This window comes from Crocuta crocuta, unplaced genomic scaffold, assembly GCF_008692635.1.
Source record: "Crocuta crocuta isolate KB4526 unplaced genomic scaffold, BGI_CrCroc_1.0 scaffold112, whole genome shotgun sequence".
In the NCBI taxonomy this organism is placed as follows: Eukaryota; Metazoa; Chordata; class Mammalia; order Carnivora; family Hyaenidae; genus Crocuta; species Crocuta crocuta.
In genome coordinates, this window is record NW_027528818.1 from 4,224,087 (window position 1) to 4,230,024 (window position 5,938).

General features: G+C 42.0%; 1 long non-coding RNA gene across 1 annotated transcript in view; it reads right to left on the minus strand.

Moving 5' to 3' along the window:
• LOC144224849 (uncharacterized) overlaps positions 1-5,123 on the minus strand; it is a 67,304-nt gene extending 62,181 nt beyond the window's left edge. Inside the window, exon 1 of the long non-coding RNA XR_013333159.1 lies at positions 4,606-5,123. This is a non-coding gene — a long non-coding RNA (uncharacterized LOC144224849). The remainder of the gene's footprint in view (positions 1-4,605) is intronic.
• Between the last annotated feature and the right edge of the window lie 815 nt (positions 5,124-5,938).

Sequence of the window (5,938 nt, forward strand, 5' to 3'; positions counted from 1 at the left end):
TTTTATTTATTTCTGAGAGAGAGAGACAGCATGAGTGGGGGGTGGGGGGGGTGGTCAGAGAGAGGGAGATACAGAATCCGAAGCAGACTCCAGGCTCTGAGCTAGCTGTCAGCACAGAGCCCGATGTGGGGCTTGAACCCACAAACCGAGAGATCATGACCTGAGCCGAAGTCGGACACTTAACCAACTGAGCCACCCAGGCGCCCCCCAAAAATGAGCTTTTATAATGATATAAATGAGAGCAACAACAAAAAGTCTGAAAAGCAGAACATGGCAGACTTTGTTTTTAATTTTCTCAAAGCCATAGGAACATGTGTGGGCATCTCAGGGATATAGCTGCCATTCTTACAGCCCTCAGATGGTCAAAAACAATGTACCATGTGGGAAAAGAGACCAGAGAGGCCCAGTCATAATGAGCAAAGCTGGAAGTCAGGCAGGTGAGGAGTACACACCACAGCAGATCTGAAAAGGTTTTGCTGGTCCGAGACTAGATGGATGCTTGAATTGAGAAGAGTCATAAAGTTCTCCAAGTCTGTCTCATCAAGGGAAAGCCCTGGTGACAGAAGAACAGAATAAAAGAGCTGAAAGAAAATAGGTTTTGAGGAAGCATATATGTGAAGATAAAGCTCCACAAAAAGAGGAGGTTCTCGGGCTCCTGGGTGGCCCAGGGGGTCACGCATCCTACTCTCGATTTTGGCCCAGATCATGATCTCGCATTTGTGACATCAAGCTCCAAGGAGGCCTCTGCAATGATAGCACAGAGCCTGCTTGGGCTTCTCTCTCCCTCTCCCTCTGCCCCTTTCCCGCTTGTAATCTCTGTCTCACAATAAATTAAGTAATTAAATAAAAAGATGAGGTTCTCACGAACACAGTCAAAATGATCTTTTAAATACATCATAGCAGGGTTGCCTGGGTGGCTCAGGCACTTGAGTGTCCGACTTTGGCTCAGGTCATGATCTCAAAGTTTGTGAGTTCTAGCCCCATGTAGGGCACTGTGCTGATAATGGCTCAGAGCATGGAGCCTGCTTCAGATTCGGTGTCTCCCTTGTTCTTTGCCCTTTCCTTCCTCCCTCTCCTCCTCCCTCCCTCCCTCTCTCTCTCTTTCCCTCAAAAATAAACATTTAAAAAAAAAATCATACCAGATTATGCCACTATTCCAGGCAAATCTATTTCATTCACAGTGAACCAGATTCTCTACATGGCCCCACGTGGTCTGACCCTGGTCAAACTCTCCTCTGATCCCCATTTTTTTTATTCCACCCCACACTGATTTCTTTGCTATTACTCTAATTCACTGAGTACAATCTCACCTTAGAACCTTGTGCTAGCTGTTCCCTCTGCCTGGAATGCTCTTCCACCAGACTTCCACTTGGCTACCTCCCTCCCTGCCTTCAGACATTTGCTTATAGGTCACCTTCCCTAACTTCCACCTTGACCACCATATCTAAGGACGCAACCGGCTTTCACACTAATCCCCGCCCCATGCATCCAACCCCCTCACTCTTCTCTATTATTTCCCAGAGCACACTCACCTTCTAGCTTCCAACTTATTTATAATGTTTATTATTTATTGTCTGTCTGCCCCTACAAGGGCTGAACTTTTTGTTTATATAAGCACTGATATATCTCCAGCATCTACAACAGTACCTAGCCTTCTATTTGCTCTCAAAAGATAATTTTTAATAAATAAATGAGTGAATAAAGCTGCATGCTTATTTTAATCCTTAACGTTCACTCAGGAATCCGGTTTCTTTTAGGGTAACCATGCAAAGTAAGAATAAGAAAACCTAAATTACTTACAAGACCTTAAAATGGTTCCACTGGAGTATTTAGAGTTATACTATCAAATAAATATTCAAATTGTTAAGTTGTTTCCATTTAATGTTATTCCTAAACACTCTTCTTTCTGTGTAATCTTGACAGTAAAAATACTTTTTAATTTGAGAACTAGCTTTCAGCTTCCTCACCTGTAAAATGTGGGGATTGCTCTAGGTCATCATAATGACCTCGTTCAAAGGGTTGCAATTCCACACGATTTTCAGATGTTTCTTCTAATATCACAGTCAGAAATACTGCCAGCCCTAGCTCCTCACATCATATGTTGCCTGGCCTGTGTTTGTATAAAACTGCCTTTGATTCATATTCTCACCTTCTCTGGACTCTTGCACAAAATATGAAAATCTAAGTTTATAAATACCAGCAAGAAGAAAGGTTTGAGAGGCTTCCTTAATCTGAGAAAACCTCTGAATTTTAGAGTTATTAAAATTCTAAGATGGTGAAATAGAATCTATTGATAATGACCATATTCTTATTCATAAAACAAGAATGTTTAGAAAAACTCCAGGGGCGCCTGGGTGGCTCAGTGGGTTAAGCTTCCAACTGTGGCTCAGGTCGTGATCTCATAGTTCATGAGTTCAAGCCCCACATCAGGCTCTGTGCTGATAGTGTGGAGCCTGGAGCCCACTTGGAGTTCTGTGTCCCCTCTCTCTCTGCATCTGCCCCTTCCCCTCCCCTGCTGGCAAACTAGCGCGCTCGCACGCGCTCCCTCTCTCTCTCTCTCTTTTCTCTAGTTCCCTCTCTCAAAAATAAACAATTTTTTAAAAATCCCATGTGGCAACACTTGAATTTAGTAAGTTTGAGGGAGGAGAGATTTCTCCTCTTTTTCTGTCCTTCAGCCTCTTTTCTGAAAATAAGTGCTTTTTCTCTTCCATTACATGGTAATTTTCACAAAATCCCAGTTCTCATCATTATTTCCTATGGGTTTTGTTTGTTTGTTTGTTTGTTTTGAGAGAGAGAGCACAAGCAGAGGAGGGGCAAAGGGAGAGGAAGAGAGAGGGTCCCAAGCAGGCTCTGCACCATCAGCACACAGCCCAACACAGGGCTTGAAGTCAGGAGCCATGAGACCATGACGACCTCAGCCAAAATCAAGAGTCGGGCACTTAACCGACTGAGCCACCCCACGTGCCTCTAATTTCCTATGTTTTACTATTCCTTTGAGGGTGCCTATTCTCCAGTTTTGACGGCTTCACACAGCTTGGCAAAAGTGCGAACAGATGATGAAATTCCCAAGTTCAACAGCTTGTAGCACCTTTTAGAATCATTAAAAATGCATTAAAAGAAAGCAAAACACCATTTTTATTTAATCTGCAAATAAACCATTGCTTGACTTACTGTATAAAAAACTATGATTTTATTACCAAACGATACATATATAATATGCCTTCTATATTCCTAAAGCAAAATAACCTCATGTCAAAAAAAAAAAAGGAGTTAATAAGTTTTCCATATACTTCAATGTTCATCCTCCTCTATCTTTGTCACTCAGTCTAACTAGGAAAATAACATTTTTTTCACACCTTCAAAATTCGAGGAAATATTACATCTTAAAGCCTGTGCATTTCAGTTACTGCTTGATCAATGAACAATTAAATCTGTTTAATATGTTACAATGATCTTCACATTAATTTGCCTGGAGTAAAAACAAGAGCTCCACACAAGATTGATCAAATGACTTTTAAGTCTCCAATGCTAAATCGTTTCTGAATACAAATGGAAGTGCATTACAGCCACATGAGCACGCGATGAATCCCTAATGAGCAGGTGCTATCATGATGATTACAATGCATAATGACACCACCCGCAGATGCGAGCACTGCCCAGCACTCTGCATTTGAGAACCTGGCACTGCGACTCCTGCACATTCTTTGCTGGATCAATTCAAGCCTCATTTAGACCCTAAGTGAATGTGCTTTGGATGAATGTATTTTATAAATGGATTAAATAAATGTATTTTATAAGTGGATTTTTTTTTCCCCAGAATTCTCAAATGTCCCTGATTCTCCATCAGAAATTATCCTTTTCTTGCCTGGGGAATTCCAGACTAAGATTCCCAAAGACCTCATAAGAATTCAAGTTAAATGAACCGCCGTGTCCCCTCCTCCTCCATAAAGTATCTTGAATTCTTCCTTCCGGAGGCCACTTTAGTACAAAGATTATAGTGGCATAAAATAAGCGCCCAAGGAAAAAGAATTTTAAGGAAGTCCGCACATCAAAACCAGTACTTCTTCACTCATTTATTCAAGAACAAGGGTTCCTAGAAGAAGAGAAAATGTCAAATCCTCAGTCATTTTTATCAAAGCTAGACAAGCATGCTGTTTCCTAATGGTTTTCAATTTTTCAGCAGTTCCAAAGTTCTTTTCTGCTATCTGGTTGGCATCCCGTTCACAACTGCTACAGCGTATTGTGTTCCCCCATAAAATCAAATAAATGAGAAAATGTCCTCCCGATGCTTAAAAATTTTTTCTTGTTAGAGCCAGCAAAAATGGATTAAGAAGCATTACAGGTGAACACTGTGTCTAGTGCATTTCACTTAGAAAGGTACAAGTGAAAAGGCAGACTGCTCACAAACTTCACACTCCTTAGAAAAAAAGACAATTGATTATCAAAACTCAATTGTATAGGAGAAATTCGAGTGACTTCCAGTTAAGGTACAAATTAAAAACAAAAATGGTATCCATGTGTATCAGCAAGGATTGGCTAGTTTATGCTGTGGTAACATAAAATACTAAAACATCAAGGGCTTAATACAGCAAAAGTATTACTCACCCAAAGTCCCCCGCTGTCTGTCCTGAAGGCATGGTCTCAGCTTTGCTGACCGCCTGCACCTCATTGTTGAGGGAGGTCATCAAGAGGACGTGACCACCAGTTAACCCACGAGCTGGGCAAGGCACTCAGAACCGCCTCACCCCCTCCCCTGACCTTGGAGTGTGCGTTCTGCCCACCTTTCCCACAATGCGAGCTGTTTCCAAAAACGCAGCCTTGAGAGAGCAATGTGCTTTTGAGAGCATGTGGGTAGAAAACCCAGCTGAATCCAGTTAAGGCTCTGCCTAAACTTCTAAGATTTTAGAAGGTGCCGGCAGGCAGGTGCGGAGGTCTGCTCTTCCTGCAGCGGCGGCGGGAAGACGAGCCTCTTAAGCAAGTTCCCTTGCTTATTAAAACTGCCACCAGGGCACCTGGGTGACTCAGTCAGTTAAGCGTCCCACTTGGGCTCAGGTCATGATCTCATGGTTGCTGGATTCAAGCCCCCCATGTGGCTCTACACCGACAGGAGCTCTCCTAGGATTCTTTCCCTCCCTCTCTCTGCCCCGCCCCTGCGTGCCTGCGCATGCGCAGTCTCTTTCTCCCGCTCTGAAAATAAAGTTTAAAAAAAAAGCTGCCACCTACCAATCTGGAGTGGTCTTCCCCTTTCATCATCTCTCCTTGCTCTCGGTGTATGGGGGACCAGTTTGCAGACCAACACTCATAGCACCCAAGATCACAAAGCAGGAAGGGAGTGCCCTGGGCAGTCTCACATGGGTGATTAAGTACTTGGACCCCAAAGCCTCACATGGCACCTGTACTCACGTTTTATCTGCAAAAGGTCACAAGATCGCACCGAACCTCAGGCGGCCATGGAAATACAATCCCTTTCCGATTCTGTGCCCCAAACTCAAGAACCAGAAACACTGGTAGACAACTCCAAATATTTTCCACAACATGGAAATCAGATGAATCGAACTTCCCTTCTAGACGTCAAGCTATACATTCCCCACCCTGTTTCCTCTGTCCTAATCTGTTCTTCACTAATAAATGTATGTGAAATTATGGGATATAAATTGCCATGGAAATATGAATGGAGCAGATAGATAAATTAATATTTATATAAAAGATAGGATTAATTTATACCTAACATAAAGGCATATAAGAAAAAAGAAATTGAGAGATATTTTTCAACGAATTTTGATAGGTAAAATTATCCTCTTTTATTAAAGAGAACTAAGAAGTGACTGAGTCACAAAGTGTATAGAAATAAAAATGTAAAGCAACATTCATCTTTCTATTCCTAAATCCAAAGTTGTTATGAATTTGATAAAATATATAACTCAGTTTTACACATTTA